This window comes from Pinus tabuliformis, chromosome 1_2 (assembly GCF_031772625.1).
Source record: "Pinus tabuliformis cultivar Carrire ecotype Pingquan chromosome 1_2, CPIR1, whole genome shotgun sequence".
In the NCBI taxonomy this organism is placed as follows: Eukaryota; Viridiplantae; Streptophyta; class Pinopsida; order Pinales; family Pinaceae; genus Pinus; species Pinus tabuliformis.
Genome location: NC_142298.1, coordinates 1,047,686,229 through 1,047,701,695, shown reverse-complemented (window position 1 = coordinate 1,047,701,695; position 15,467 = coordinate 1,047,686,229).

Genomic DNA, 15,467 nt, shown 5'->3' with positions numbered 1-15,467 from the left:
TGAAATCTAGAGGGCCTGATGAGAGGGATCCAAGAGTATGCACAGATCGAGGACATTTCTCGCTGTTATTAGCAGCACAAAGTGGGAGTGTCAGGTTGGATCCAATGATTATTGACTTGTGTAGTATGAGTAGTAACATTTTATCATGATCACCATGCAAGGTAGTCCATAGTTTAGAATTTACAATTTTGAGGCCTACAAGCCACGGATGTACTTGAAACACATATTTTTTGGACTTTGATGTATTACAATTAAACATTATATATATATATATATATATATTATATATATATATATATATATATATATATATATATATATATATATATATATATATATCTTGTTTACTATGATACAATGTTTTTCACATATTGCGTAAATGTCTATCTAAAACATAATTAGCCAATGCACCTGTTAATGTATTCATATCCCTAAGAATGTGATGATATGTGATATAATCAAAATTTCTTTCCAAGAGACAAATACACAATTACATTCTCAATATTTGAGGGTTTCTGAGAGAATATTGCCCATTGAGCTGAAGAACAACAAGTTGCAAATCAAGGTTTACAACCATTTCTAAAATGTCAAGAGAAATGGCTTCTGAGAAGGGTTTGAGAACTGCACTATATTTAGCAATGTTATTAGTTGTTTGACCCAAAACAATTCCTTGAAGACCAATAAACTCACCATGAGGGTCGTAAATATCCCATGCCGTACATGTTGATTCCGGGTACTATGACAAGCACCATCAGGGAAACCGACATAAGGAGTCACAGACATCTACAAAGCGGGTGAAGACATAATAAGCAGGAAAGCCACTTGAAAAAACACACCAAGCCAACCTGCACTGAAGTTTCGCCATTGACATGATGTGTAAACATTGACTCCACCAAATAATAGAGTGAAACTCATAAAAGGTTGTGCCCCCATTCCCCCTTGGGTTAGTGAGGGTTACGAGTCATAAGATGGAAACCCCATTGCGATAATGGGCAAATGGTGGAGATTCAATGAAAACAGAGCATGAAAAGATGCAAGAAAAACCTGAACTCATGATGAGGAAAAGGTGCCCCCAGCATGACTCATCGAGATCCAGAAAAGACTCGACTGAGATTTGACGAGATCTTCATCAAAAGACTTGATGTGGAAAAGGGAGTTGTTTCATTTTTTAAATGAGGTGGACATAGTAAAAGAACTATCCTCGGACATCTGTTTCATTTTTTATTGAGATTGATAAAGGAACAAACTATCCTCAAACTCCTTGATTCATTTTTTAACGAGCTTAACACAAGACAAGGAACCATGCTCACACCCCTTGTTTCATTGTTTAAGGAGCTTGACACAAGACAAGGAACTCTGCTCTGAAACGTGTTCATGGGCCATACGAGAACATGGCTCCCAAGAGGCCCTCACTAGACGAGAGAACCATGCTCTGGGAGGAATACTTGTTAACTGGCACAAATGGCAGATCGGATTCCAATGCCCCCAGTACATAATGTACAATACCATCAGTGTGATCATCAGCAGATGTGGAAACGGAATGGGTAGCCACATAATTGACTTGAGGTGGGGAAGGTACTACATGCAGACAATAACCGAGAGGGGATGATGGTTGAATAGGAGGTACATGGGGACGAATCAACGATAATTGATCAATGGTCAATATTCTCCCTGCGTGTGGAAAACAAATCACACGAAAGAGTGAAGAAACAAGACCTCCCATGACATAAACATAGTCGCGCCCATGGAGAAGATTGAAGTTGAAGGGACCTTGGACTACCATCATGTCTATATAGACATTTTTTCCTCCCAAATTAATAGAGAACTTCAGAAGGATCCCTAAAGGTTGATTGGATCCTCCATTGAAAGCCAACAGATTCTAGGTGTTAGGCACAAGCTGTGGGGAACCCAAAGCTTGCAAAGTAGTAGAAGACATGATGCTAACAGACGCACCTTCATCTATTATACTGCTATGTACTACCATATTATAGGCTTGTACTGTGATCCAGAAAGGCACATAAGATGGAAGGTGAAAGTAGTCAATCGAATCCAATCAAAAGAGGTGACATAACTACTTGGTGCGGGTATCATATGATTCACCCCATGCTCTGCAGGAATAGGAGAAGGACTTCCCTGAACAACCGGGACCTGAGGGTCGTTCTTCAATTCACGAGAATATGAGGAGATGAGAAGAACATGAGTAGTATGATCACTACTTTCTTCTAGAACAAAGTGAAAAAATGAAGGCGGAGCCAAGTCAACACTCTTTTCGACCAATGGTTGGTCGGGAATAGACACAAGAGATTCATGCTCGGGAAGAGCAGAATGGGAAAGAGATGAATCCAAGTCAATCTCTTTGCCAACTAGGAGAGGGTTAGAATAAATCCTCTATAACCAATAGGATGTTGGGGTTGAGGAGCTGCAAGGTTTTCCAAAACTTTGGAAGCTTTATCCATAAAAGCGAAAAGGTGAAGAAGATGTTCTCATTCACATGACTTGCATGGGACTTTAATTTCTCCTTTCTTCTTACCATCAATAGCCAAAGGTGTAGCATCGACACGATCTCCAGAGGTTGATGGGGATGGTTGATCCAGATTTTGAGACCATACCTCTAAGATTCTGGGAATACTAGGACAGTCTCGAAGGAGATGGTCACCCTTACATAGCTTGGAAGGGAATTTTACTTTCCGCAAAGGATCGGAAGGTTTGTCGATGGGAAGTGCATTTGCAGTAATAACTACATGGTTGGCCTCTCACTTATCTAACTTATTCTTCTTCTTCTTCTTAGCCTCCTGATTACTAGATTTCAAACTTTCACCAGGCAAAGTATAAGAGGAAGACGAAGAAATAGGGGAAGAAGGTGAGAGGTCAACCTTAGAATCAATGTGATGCGGTTCAAATGAAGGAGATGGCTGGAAAGGAGTTGAGACACTTGGGACCAACTGTTATCGGGAAATCTAGTGTCCATTCAGAGCTGCTAGTCCCACTAAGATGGGTAGCTATCACAGAAACAAACAAACTAAAGTTACTTGCGTTTTCCTTTATGAGAAGTAGATGAGAGAGAAGCAGAGAGTACCAAACTCAGTCTTTCTCTTGGCTCCTTGCTTGTTTCCTCTCCCCTTTGACAGGTATTTGCCACTCCTTCCTTGCTTGTCCTGCTTTAGAGAACACCTGTAGAGTCAAAGCAACATAATACCATCAAAGCATAGAGATCTACAGTCATAAGCAATATAGGATCAGATATATATTGACCACACAAATGCATAAATCAACTCAGACATACAAGAATGTGGAGGAAAACCCAAATAGCTTTATTGATAGAAAGAGTAGAAGAGAGGATTACAACCCATTGATCTGACCCAGTGTCATCCTCCCAGCATGAAAGCCCTTCTTCACCTCATGAAACGCTTAGATCACCCAACATTATGATGTTCCACAAAGAAACCAACAACACTTCTTTACAAAATACAAGATTCCAGCCTTTGGATCTCTGGGATGAGGGATCCATATATAGATGTTTGAAGGTGGGTGAGTCAGCTTCTGGGATTTTGATTAGTGTCCTCTCTCTGATAGTTCTCAATTCCACTTGGAGATTTCATGATCTCTTACTCATCCCTGGGCGAATTCAGAGAGGCAAGTGTCACAGGAGAAGTTTCTGGAAGATTCCATGATCATCCACCTTGCAATCTGTCTCTACTATTTGTCTACTCTCGCTCATCACACCCTACAAAAGGGCTTTCCAATATGCATCGCACTTTTTGCATGTGGCAGGTGAGATGCATTGCACCCTTAGCACTGAGTAGTCTGTATGGTCTAGTTTTGACCAGTTCTGAGCAATTTCTCATGGAGAACTTCTGGGAGATTATGTAATCAGCTGACGTTTCTCCTTTAGGGTATGAAGCAACACTTTTAGGGACTTAGAAGCCCTTTGTTTATGGACATATGTGATTGGGGTTGTAGTGCCCAAATATGTCTATAACAGTTGCCCCCTAAAGCATGAGGTCATAAATCTTTTTGATGTCGGGTGAAATGCTTTATCATGAGGATCTGAGGTTTTTCGAACTGGAAGGCGACCTATAATAAGATAAAATACGATACATTATCTTCATAATATTTTCATGATCTAGCTGAGGCGGGCATTCCCATGCTTAGCTTTATAAATTCATTCTCATGTACATAGGACAGACAACCGTCTGTGTGGCAGACTGATGATTCTAGTAGAGCCATCATCCTTTGGCTTGGATGATTATCTGTGCAGCAATGATGTCTGCTATCATTTCCACATTCCTTAAGCAAGCCCGAGCTTTCTCGAGCTGATCGATAGCTCCTTTACATAGTTCTTCCGAATTCCGAATAGTCTCCAATATTTTCTGTTTACGGTTATCTTTATTTTACTAAATATATCGCAACCCAGATGGATGAAACTAGATCTGAGGTCTTAAAAACTCGTTCAATATTTGCCCGAAGTACAACTCGATCCATGTGAAAATATGTTCTGGAGTTGAACATGAAAAGACATCGCCTGATTACCAGCCAATGATGTAACATATTAACAGGCATGAGAGGAATCATTGATAATGATGATGAACCTCAAGGTATGATAGTACAATTCATGTGGTGTGAAAATGGGACTTGGCATTGAACACCACGCAAAATCTTTCGGTCAAAGGCCATTGATGTAAACCTGTCGTCGGAAGTGAGAAACTTGCCATTGAGGCATGCAAGCTTCAAAGTACTGAAAGGGTTGTTCCTAGGTTGAGTTCTTGGATAATGAGTTGATGTCGACAAGAAGTGACCCATTGTAGGAGGGCATTAATGAATCACACATCTATGACATGAAACGGAGCAAATGAGTTTGTGGAGGTGAAAACGATCTGATGATACAGGGTTCAAGGTGGCGGTCATGAAATAATGAAGGGTGAAGGTATTGCAGTGGATGAGACACAAGCTGGGTTGGTAAATTCTCTGAGTGACTTCTCTTGAACATATCGGTGACACTGAAGTGAATTGGTAGCATTAAACCCAAAAATGGATGGTATAGTGGACCAATGGTAATATGACTGGTGAACAAAATAAGGCAACCTGACTCAATCATGGCGATGGAGTGAAAGTGTCATGTTCAAGAGTGACTTTCTACCAATAAAGTTTCTTCAAGTTTTCTTCCCAATTTTTCCCCAGTCATTGCTGACCAGTACCTCTTTATTGTTTTCAAGCTTGAGGAGGATAACATATGCTTGTTCTATAATTTTCCCTTCGGGCAAACCCGTCGCTATGTTTTAATGAGCCTAGCAATTGTGAAACTTATTCTTGTCTGCATGGACAAGTTTTTATCTATTGGTTTTAATGAGTTTAATGACAAATATAACTCTTTCCTTTTTCAATTTTAGAGAGTCTGAAAAGGGACGGAAAGAAAACTCTAGGATTCTTTTTTCGTCATGTAATCCCTTAAGTCCGAAAAAGTGTAAAATAATACAAAAGGGATGACTTTTTTATAGTTTTAACGAGCCGAACAAGACAAGCGCTCGATTGTTTTATGTAATAATCCCTCAGGTCCAAAAAGATTAAAATCTAGAGGAGGGATAGCACTTCTGATCATTTTAACAAGTTGGAGAGGCCAATTGCTCGGAAATCTTTTCATATTTTATGAGTCAGATGAAAAGAGCTTAAAGCAAACACAGTTTTTGAGGAATGAGTGATATTTTTGGGTAGCAGCTGGTTCCAGGTAAGGTTTGGAACTTTCTAATCACGGAAGTGTAAAGAAGATGGCTAACAGAATCACTCATCGCAGTTTTTCATGAAAAGGGGTAAACAATCAAATGGAGGCGTATGATTAGCTAAAACGGAGTGGAGGTGATGGTAAGAACATGACCAAGGCTCAAAAGCTGATGATAATGTGATTGCAATGGTTATTTACCGAAGGTGGGTTCATTTTTTAATGAGCTTAAACTTTGGTGGAACATATGCTCATTGCTAGGTTTATTTTTTAATGAGCTTGAACTTCACGTAAAATTGCTCATGCCAGTCGTATAATAAGGATGTCTCATCGATAGGTTCATTTTTTAGGGAGCTTGCACCATTCGAAACTTTGCTCTGGATCCTTTCTTTATGTAAGCTAGGAACGACCAATCCTACGAGTTTAAAGGGTTAAGAACCTACAAACTAAGAAAATAAATGGTCACTTTTCACTTTCATGCAAAAAGGTTTGCATGCCCCTAGGTATAATGAAGTAGAGTTTCCAGGTTACCCTTCAATTTGCAGACAAAACATTTTCTCTGTCAGGAAAGGCCTACCTTCTGACGGAGGTATCTTATTCCAGTCTAATCCCATTTTCCTAAACAGACAGGTGTGTCAGACTAGTCATATTCCTATGCGGATACCCACCTTATAACTGAGGTTTTCCTGCCGAAGTAGACCAGGGCGCATGCCCCCTGGGTTTCAGTCACATTCACCGAATTACTCGCATTCATTAGGTGGATTGAGCAGAGATTGATGAGACATTCCTTGCGTAAAAAGACCAGTTAGGGATGGAATTTGACTATTAGCTATGTGTGAGCCGGGGAATGAAAGCTAGTCTATGAGCTGGACAACTTTGCCTTCATGTGGAAAACACATTATTCGAAAGAGTGAGGAGACAATGGCTCCCATGCTATAAATGTAGTCACGCCCAAGGAGTAGATTGTAATCTAAAGGTCGTTGGACTACCATTATGTTCAGGTAGACGGTTTTCCTTCTCAAAGTTATAGGCAAACTTGGAAGGATCCCTAACGGTCGACTGGTTGCTTTGTCGAAGCTTATCAGATTTCGCATCTCAGGCAGAAGCGATGGCGAACCAAGCGCTTTCCAAGCAGTTGAGGAAAGGATACTCACAAAAGCCCCTTCATCTGTGATAGTACCAACCATGACCATTTTGTAAGCTTCTACTATGATTCAGAATGGTACATTAGATGATAGACAGGGTCTGCCTAGTAGATTCCAGTTGAAGGAAACGACTAGGTTTCTTGGAGGTGGGACTGAATAAACGGTCGTATACGACTCCAACGAATTTCCTTCCTATGGTAAAGGAACGGGTAGATTGCCCCCATGTTCATCGGAGTCTGTATTTACGAAGAGGATTTGAATGGTGTTGTTCTCATTCTCTTTGGTGACTGTATCATTTGAAGGTGGACCTTCTGAAGACAAGACTGGGTCGACTACCGTCTCGACCTGTTGACTTTGGTCTGGTGTGGACCCAGAGGGTTTATCTTCAATGATAGATGCTTCGACCGACCGCAAAGGTGTGTCAGTCAGATTTTCAACTAGCAATGGACTTGGCAAGAGTTTCTTGTATCCAGGAGGAAGCCGTAGCGGTGAAGCAGGATGGTTATCCAAGAATATTTTAGCTTCATGTAGGAAGGGACAACGATTGATGGCATGATTGTCTTCACACAATCTACAAGGAAATTTATATTTTCCTTTCTGTCCATTGACTTCATTTTCACTAGTTGACGGTGTACTCTCAACATGATCATCAGAGGTTGACGACACCGTATTGTGCAAACAAGGAGACCAGTCCCTTAATATCTGTGGGATATAAGGACAATCTTGATGATAATGGTCTCCTTTGCAAATGACACATGGAGATTTAGGTTTGGATGGTGCAGTGTGTGGATTTTCACTAGACAATGCAAGGTTGCCCCCTTTCGCCGTTGGCTTCTTCTTCTTCTTCTCCTTCTCTTTCTTCTTCTTCTCAGTTACTTGGTTTTTTGTTTTACCAACTTTACCAAGTGAAGAGGAAGAAGGAGAGGGAGAAATAAATGAAGTAGAAGGTTGGGGGGTAACTTCAGTATCATCTGGTTGCTGATTTGATTGCTCAAGAATCACGGTGCTTTGAATGACAGAGGTCGAGAAGAGCCATACTGGTAGGCCAATTGTCAGTCCTGGAAGGGACAATGTGGCCATATGAGGCGCACCAACATCTCCCCAAGAGGAGAAAGGACTAGGATTTCCTCCAAGGGGAAATCCTTGGTTGGTGGATACATTTTCTCAACCTAAGATCAACGAGGGAACAGTGATGTTATTCCAATTAAAATAAATTTTATGACGCTTTGACACAACTTGCTTTTTCAGTTTTTAAGAGTCGAAAGAAAGCTAAAGATGACTCTAGTCGCCTTCGATTTTTAATGAGCTTGAAGTAACAAGTGCTCAGATGGACCTTTTCTTTTAAGGAGTCTGAAAAGGAATGAAAGTGACTACTCTGGAAATCTATATAGAGGGATTACCAAACCAATCGCAAAATTACAAAATACTTTTTACGGTACGACAGTCAATCTTCCCAAATGTTGTGTTTAGTGCATTGCGATCGATAGGGCGGCAGACACGACTTCCTAAGGATAAAGGATATAACCTATTGTGGTCTCCCAATATATACTCGACGGTACGTGGGAGCACAAGTCCATACTGGCACTTGTCGTGTCGAAGAGGAGGAATCATCCAACCTACGATGAAAGCGATAGTTACGAGGCTTTACGATGCTGACATACGTCTCTAGCCTAGACTTATAAATGTCATGCGTTAGGTTCCAAAGCATTTTTATGTTCATTGAATTTATTTTATAGTTGATCTTTCTTAAGAAGTTTTCATTTAAGGTTCATTGTGTGATGTAGATATACAATTCCTAAATATGCAATCTAAGATGATAAATAGTTGTTTACTCTTCTTTTTGCAATGAAAATATTAGCTACTAAGGAAAGAGAAGGGAATTTCTTTCAACATAGAGCAGAGAGCACACACTAGATGCACTGTCCTAATTCGAAAGCACATATTCCCCTTTTACTTTGAGTGGATCAAGTAATCCACAATCGTGGAATAAAGTCAATCGAAACCCCGTTCTCTGCAGAGACTAATGAGTCAACCATCTTTGACTCTGGAAATGAAACTATTCCGGGCCAAATGAACTCGTTTAACTAGGTCAAAGTCCCCTGGTTTGCTTGAAACTTGTGTTCCAACATCCTGGGAGACTCCAGTTACTCCAACTATTTCTGGTAACCCTGCCTTTACAAAAGAAGTTCCGTAGTCACAAGAGGACATTAGAACTAATCCTAGTGTAACTGTAAACACTTTTATTTATAAACCGGCTCCATCTAGGGCTGATTTGGAAGGCGTTACCCCTCTAGTATTTGTCACTGCAGAGTCTACACTTTCTTCGGCACCAAAATTATTTTATGGAATTGACGGTCTACCTCTCCCACTTGGATTGATTGCTATAGAAGAGATTGTGGAAGATCTTACATCTAGTACTCCATTGCATTTTGGAACTGGGATCACCCTATATCCTTCTACATTAGAAGTTAGTCTCCCTTCATTGCAAGTTCCTGTAGAATCGCTAGGAAATATTTTGGATAGACTTGATATGTCTGAACAACCGTCGAAATCTAAGACTGTGTCATCTGACGCAGCAGAGACAGAACCTCCTATTGCTACTCCAACAATGTTCGCTGGTGTACCATCTGTCCCAACTAGCTCTCAATCGCTATATGGAGTCCACCTAGGGACGGTTTCGACAATATGGTTTGTTCCCGTTTATTCGTCCGGAATAATATCTAGAATCTCTTATGTTGAGTCTCAGCAAATTGATCCTTCACAACAGTATCAATTTGGGTAGTCCAGTATCTAGAGGCCAATCTTACCTTTGAACATTGGATTTCCGCCATATGGGGGGCAATATGCCCTTTCATTGTTCCCTCTGGGAGAACAACCATATGAGAGTTTACAACAGAATTCGGGTCAAACTGGAATTACATCCAGTGGTTGGGTGTCGATACTACCTCAACAACCAAGAGTTGTATACTCAATGCAACCAAGTCTGCCTGTGTCAAATATCCCCACTACACCGGCTATTGTGACGATGTCGCAAGTACAAGCGTTTCCTGTTGTATGCCAACCTCAAGTTTCTCAGGTCGTAATACAACAACCTCTTGTCTCCATGACACAACCACAATCACCGATTAGTGGCTCCTTAACCGGAGCGACCCAGGCTCAAACGGGTACTATTACCCCTCATCTTGGTCAAACAGCCAATATTGGACAACAGCAAATGGCTTCACAACCATGGCTGGTACAATATCAACAACCACAATTCCAACAAGCTTACCGAGGACCTGAGCAACAAATCTTTGAGGGTAATGGGCAGCTGTATATTCAAAAGAGTCAACATCAATCATATCATAATGGTTATGCTCATCAACCTTACCAAAGTTATCAGCATCAAATACATTATGCTGGTATGCAAAGACCCACTACTCAGGCAATCCCATCTTATCCTGGGTATGCTTCGCCGAACCTAAATTAACAGTTGCCCTTCGTGGCAACTTTAGAGTTACCAGATCTAAATCGGATAACAAACGATCCAATTGCTTAGGCCCCTTGGTGGCTGACGATTCCTCATAAAATTCCGTCAGATATTCCTAAATATAATGGAAATCTAGGTGAAGACCTGTCGAATCATGTGATGATCTTTCATTTGTGGTGTTTGTCCAACACTCTCAATGATGATTCGATTAGGCTTCACCTTTTTTAGGGAATGTTAATTCGTCCAGCAGCAAAATGGTACATCAAATTGCCTAGGGCTTCATTTGATAACTTCAGCACCCTTTCCACCACCTTTTTAACCCATTTTGAGTTACCAATAAGGTACGAAACAGGAACGGAGCTTCTTACAAATTTCAAGCAAACGACAGCCACTCACATATCTGATCATATTCATGAGTGGCGACATCATTGTAGAATGGTAAAAACATATGTTCCTGATCAGCTGCTAGCTGAATGGTTTATTAGTCGTTGTTACCTTCTATTACAGAAGATGTGGAAAAGGGAGGAGTCATCACTGAAGAGCAAGTCATTGCTCGTGTACAATATCTAGACTTGATTTATACTCATTCTGGCACACTCTATGACAAAATACTTGATGCTCCTAGACCAGAGTTTTCTGTTCCTCCTCCTCCTAAATCAAACTAATAAAATAAATGGTTGCTTTTCACTTTCATGCAAAAAGGTTTGCATGCCCCCAGGTATAATGAAGTAGAGTTTCCAAGTTACCCTTCAATTTGCAGACAAAAAATTTGCTCTGTTGGGAAAGGCCTAACTTCTGACGGAGGTATCTTATTCCAGTCTAATCCCATTTTCCTAAACGGATGGGTGTGTCAGACTAGTCGTATTCCTACGCGGATACCCACCTTATAACTGAGGTTTTCCTATCGAAGCAGACCAGGGTGCATGCCCCCTAGGTTTCAGTCACATTCACTGAATTACTCACATTCATCAAGTGGATTGACCGGAGATTGATGAGATATTCCTTGCGCAAAAAGACCAGTTAGGGATGGAATTTGACTATTAGATATGTGTGAGCCGGGGAATGAAAGCTGGTCTACGAGCTGGACCACTCTGCCTTCATGTGGAAAACACATTACTCGAAAGAGTGAGGAGACAATGGCTCCCATGCCATAAATGTAGTCATGCCCAAGGAGTATATTGTAATCTAAAGGTCCTTGGACTACCATTATGTTCAGGTAGATAATTTTCCTTCTCAAATTTATAGGCAAACTTGGAAGGATCCCTAACAGTCAACTGGTTCCTTTGTCAAAGCCTGTCAGATTTCACATCTCAAGCAGAAGTGATGGCAGACCAAGCGCTTTACAAGCAGTTGAGGAAAGGATACTCACAGAAGCCCCTTCATCTGTGATAGTACCGACCATGACCATTCTATAAGCTTGTACTATGATTCGGAATGGTACATTAGATGGCAGAAGGGGTCTGCCTAGTAGATTCGAGTTAAAGGAAACGACTAGGTTTCTTGGAGGTGGGACCGAATAAACGGCCGTATATGACTCCAACGAATTTCCTTCCTATGGTAAAGGAACCGGTAGATTGCCCCCATGTTCATCAGAGTCTGTGTTTACGAAGAGGATTTGAATGGTGTCGTTCTCATTCTCTTTGGTGACTGTATCATATGAAGGTGGACCTTCTTAAGACAAGACTGGGTCGACTACCATCTCGACCTGTTGACTTTGGTCCGGTGTGGACTCAGAGGATTTATCTTCAATGATAGATGCCTCAACTGACCAAAAAGGTGTGTCAGTCTGATTTTCAAATAGCGATGGACTTCGAAAGAGTTTCTTGTATCCAGGCGGAAGCTGTAGTGGTGAAGTAGGACGGTTATCCAAGAATATTTTAGCTTTGTCTAGGAAGGGACAACAATGGATGGCATGATTTCCTTCACACAGTCTACAAGGAAATTTATATTTTCCTTTCTGTCCATTCACTTCATTTTCACTAGTTGACGGTGTATTCTCAACATGATCGTCAGAGGTTGATGACACCGGATTGTGCAAACGAGGAGACCAGTCCCTTAATATCCATGGAATGCAAGGAAAATCTTGATGATAGTGGTCTCCTTTGCAAATGACACATGGAGATTTAGGTTTGGATGGTGCAGTGTGTGGATTTTCACTAGACAATGCAAGGTTGCCCTGTTGTTGGGAAAAGTATCCAATACGGAATGACCCTATCCCACTCTAAGGGTGATAGTACCTCAGCAACAACTGAACACAAAGCTATTCAAGATTACTTCTTTATGAGATGTAAGAGAGAGGAGAAAGGGATCCACTAACCGTTGTCTTCCGCTAATGGTTGATCCAATCTTTCCTCTTTGCTGCTTGCTCCCAGCTCCTTGCTCTTTCACTGGCCCAGCTACACAAAGATCCTGCAAAAGCACAAGAAAGGGAAACTACAAGAAGCATACATCCATAATTGATTCAAGGATTAGAATAAATCAAATATACAAGCATCAATACGCCACAGAGACACATGCATATAGAATAACCTCAAATACTTTATTAGTGGAAGAAGTAAAGTTCTGAGAGTGTTACAACCATAAGAGGTCCAATCCAGCAACACCTCCCAGTAGAAAGAAATCTCCTCTTCACCTCCTTCAAAGCCATCACCCAATAGTTCTATGCACAAACCAACAACACTTCCTTACATTCACAAAATTCCAGCCTCCCTAGACCTCATGAGAGAGCTCTATATATAGGAGTTTTGGAGAAAGGATGAGTTAGCTTGAGGCTGGCATGAAGCTGACTAGTGTCCTCTCCCACTTCAGTTATACTTCAGTTCTTGAGTCCACTTGGAGTTCCTTGCTTCCACTTGGAGATCTAGATCCTCTTACTCATCACAAGGCGAATTCCCTGATCCAAGTGTCATTTTGGAAGCTTCTTGGGCATTTGACACCTTGCAGAATGACTGTGCCACTTGGCCAATCTCGCCCAGCGCAGGTAGCCTTCATTTATTTTGACATTCAGCGCAGGTACAGAGTGGAGCAGTTGACATTCAGCGCAGATGCTCAGTGGAGCAGCTGACATGATCCAGAAATAGCTTGTTTTTGAGTGTTTTCAGGTGGAGAACTGATTTTCAGTGCTGTGGTTTGCTGACCTTGTTCCTCTAGGGGTAGGAACAACATGTTTAGGGACTTTGGATCCCTTAGATTATCGACATTTCATGCTTCATGCTGTTAGGCACAAAAATGTCTATAACAGTTGCCCCCTAAAGTATGAGGTCGTTTATCGGGTGAAATGCTTTATCAGGAGGATCCGAAGTTCATTCAATCGCTGAGAGGTGCCCTGTAATAAAATACAATACAATACATTATTTTTCATTCTGCTTTCATGATCTAGCTGAGGCGGGCATTCCCATGCTCAGCTTTATAAATTCATTTTGGTACATAGAACAGACAATCGTCTGATGGTAGACTGATAATTCTCTGCTGAAATTATCATCCTTTGAGTAGGATGATCATCTGCTGCAATGATGTACATAACAAATGTCTTTATATTTCCTGAATATATATCGCAGCCCGGATGGATGAAACTAGATCTGGGGTCTTCAAACTCGTTCGATCTTCACTCTAAGTACAAGTCGATCCATGTGAGAATTGCGTTGAAGTCGAACATGGAAAGACATCGCTTGATTACCGGTCAATAATGTAAACCGTTAATGAGTGCGAGAGGAATCACCAATAATGAAAATGACCCTCAAGGTACTGCAGTACAATTCACGTGGTGTGAATAAAGGACTTGGCGTCGAACACCACGCAAAATCTTCTGATCGAAGGTCATTGATGTATACCTGTCGCCGGAAGTGAGAAACTTGCCATTGAGGCATGCAAGCTTCAAAGTACTGGGGGGGTTGTTCCTAGATCAACTTCTTGGATAATGAGCTGAAGTCGACAAGAAGCGATCCGTCAAAGGAGGGCCTTAATGAATCCCCCATCGGTGACACGGAACGGAGCTAATGATTTTAGTGGAGGTGAAAACAATCTGTGAAATATGATTCAGGGTGGCGATCATGGGTGGATGAAGGATAATGTATGGCAGTGGATGGGACACGGTTGACTCTTTCTGAACAACATCTCTTGAACATATAACCACACTGATGTGATGGATTGGTAGCATTACCCCAAATGTGGATGGTTTGGCGAGGACCATGGTGATGAGACCGGTGAATGAAACAACCCAACCCGATGTGATACGGAGCACAAAGTGTCATGTTCAAGAGTGACTTGCTACCATTAAAGCTTTGAGGTTCTCCCAATTTTTCCCTAGTCATTTCTGACCAGTACCTCTTTATTTTTGTCAAGCTTGAGGAGGATAACATATGCTTGTTCTATAACCTGCCCTTCGGGCAAGCCCATCGCTATGTTTTAACGAGCCTAGCGATAGGGAAACTCGTTCTCATCTAAAGACAAGTTTGTCACTATTTAATCATTTTAACGAGTCTAACGACAAGGAAAACTCGGTCCTTTTCATTTTTAGAGAGTCTGAAAGGGTACAGAAAGTTAACTCCAAAATTCCTTTTTCGTCATCTAATCCCTTAAGTCTGAAAAAGTATAAAACAATACAGAAGGGATGAGTTTTCGATTACTTTAATGAGCCGAATAAAACAAGCGCTCGACCTTTTTGTGCAATAATCCCCCAGGTCCAAAAAGATTAAAATCTAGAGGAGGGATAGCTCTTCCGGTCCTTTTAATGAGCTGGAAGGCCAAAACTCGGCAAACTTTTCATTTTTTACGAGTCAGATGAAAAGAGCTCAAAGAAGACTCGTCTTTTGAGGAACGAGTGATAAACAGGGATAGCAGCAGATTCCAGGTACATGTTGGAATTTTCCAATCACGGCAGTGTCACAAGGATGGCTAAGTGAAATCACTCTTCGCAGCTGTTCCTCAAAATGGGTAAACAATCATATGGAGGTGAACGATTGGCCAAATGAAATGGAGGTGGCGGGTGTAAACACGACCAAGGCTTTTTATGGCTAATAAATTTACGATCACAGTGGTTATTTACCAAGATGGGTTCATTTTTTAATGAGCTTGAACGCGCCAAAACACTGCTCAATGCTTATGTTTATTTTTTAATGAGCATGAATTTCGCGTTAAAACT